The 1,710-nt window shown below is 37.2% G+C and overlaps 1 protein-coding gene across 3 annotated transcripts in view; it reads right to left on the bottom strand.

The window, feature by feature from the left end:
• The window catches only part of LOC107269644 (zinc finger CCCH domain-containing protein 11A), an 11,202-nt gene that overhangs the window by 6,868 nt on the left and 2,624 nt on the right, over positions 1 to 1,710 (bottom strand). The gene's annotated exons all lie outside the window — the stretch shown is intronic.

The raw sequence follows: 1,710 nt of genomic DNA, 5'->3' as shown, positions 1-1,710 counted from the left end.
TCAATATTATCAATACGATCGAAATAAGAAAAAAATTACGTCGCATCAATGAATTTTGCACAAAAGACAATCTCGATCCCATGCCGATGTTCGAATAATCTTGAGAAGCCAAAACATATGAAGGCATTTCGTACGTACGCGTTATATATTATGTGTATCTGTGGACTCCTACAAATATATGTATATAATATATATAGCCGTTAGGACTATATCCGTATACATACGCATCTTTTCTATATGTAAATCAGGCTGGGACTGTTAAATTTTTTTTTCATGCACTGTCAAATCTCTCTTTTTTGTTTAAATATTTTTTTTTGCAAAATTCACTGTCTCCCGGAGCCCCAAGAGCATGCCGCTACAGACCACGCGACGCAGTGAAAAAGATTTTTTTTTAATTGTACTTTGAGCTACGGTACGGACTGACACTGCAATTTCGGATTTTCCAGTTTTTTTTCTCTCTCCTCAATATGAGGCTTATCGGTGTCCTCATACGCGTTTCAATAGAGACAGCCACATACCGAAACGCCCCTCTCCTCTAATTAGGTGTATACATTCTTCGTGTGTTCCGTGTAACTATAGCCGTATAATATGTATCGACAATAATATGCAAACGCAGTGGTAAATTGTTAAACAATTCTCCGTTTCATTTATCAGTGTATAATGTGTATCATGTTTTTTATGTAACGCATATGTTCCATGTGTACATTATTACGTGTAATGTGTTTCGTAGTGTGCAAGTGCATATATATATATATAATATGTATATATATGTATCTTTTTTATTTTTTCCCTCATCTCTTTCTTTCAATCGCACGACCCATAGCTATCTTCTTTAGTACATTCGTATCGCTTGGTACTTTCGCAACGATTTGCGACACCAAACTAAGTCAATTTTAGTGAATTCGATATTTCTTTCGATCGCCATGGAAAATCCGAGCCTCACTCGTTAATTGCGTGCTCCATGTAGAAAGATAGCCATAGGACAGTTTAGAGGGCTACAGGCAAAGCTTAGACATAGCGGACCCTGGAAAGATTGACAGTCAATTCTAAAATTCGCGAAAAGCTGCGTTAAAAGATCTTTTTTTTTAATCATGATAGGGTAACACTGTCGTGTTAGACAATATTCAGAGAAAGAGAGCAAAGACACAAGGTAGGGCATTGTTGGACAAGTAGCAAGTTAAGGTCATTGACTCCAGATAATGGAAATGGGTATGGCTATTGAAAAATTAGCATGTGACATGATCGAGATAGATGGCGCCATCGTAGACGCATGGAAAAGACAATTATACAAAGGAAAATTAACACTTGACAAGGCAGTATACGTGAGGCGTAAGGTAAATAGATTTGATTTTTTGTTTAAGAGATTGGAGATATTTTTTTTGTATGAAAATAGAGGGCACCCTCAATGGACAAATGTTAAACTCAAAGTTATTCCTTGGAGAATGGAAAGATTTATCGACAAGTACCACGATTTGAATATGTGTATTAGTACGCAATTCTCATAAACTGTACGATAATCTAAATAGTAGAGCCGATTGTGTGATCGAAGATAATCTATCGTACATAGAGTTTCGTAATTAGAGACTTTAGAGTGGTACGAGGTCACGTGACGTCTCTCCTCATAAACGTACAAAGAAAATAACAAACCAAACGAATGTACAAATAATTCGATCACGCGCCGGTAACCGTCGTGACGCTCCCCCCCCCCCC

The sequence above is a fragment of the Cephus cinctus genome, unplaced genomic scaffold (assembly GCF_000341935.2).
Source record: "Cephus cinctus unplaced genomic scaffold, Ccin1 Ccin1_scaffold0682, whole genome shotgun sequence".
Lineage (NCBI taxonomy): Eukaryota > Metazoa > Arthropoda > Insecta > Hymenoptera > Cephidae > Cephus > Cephus cinctus.
The sequence above is the reverse complement of the archived record's forward strand: the minus strand, read 5'-3'. Positions and strand labels throughout refer to the sequence as shown.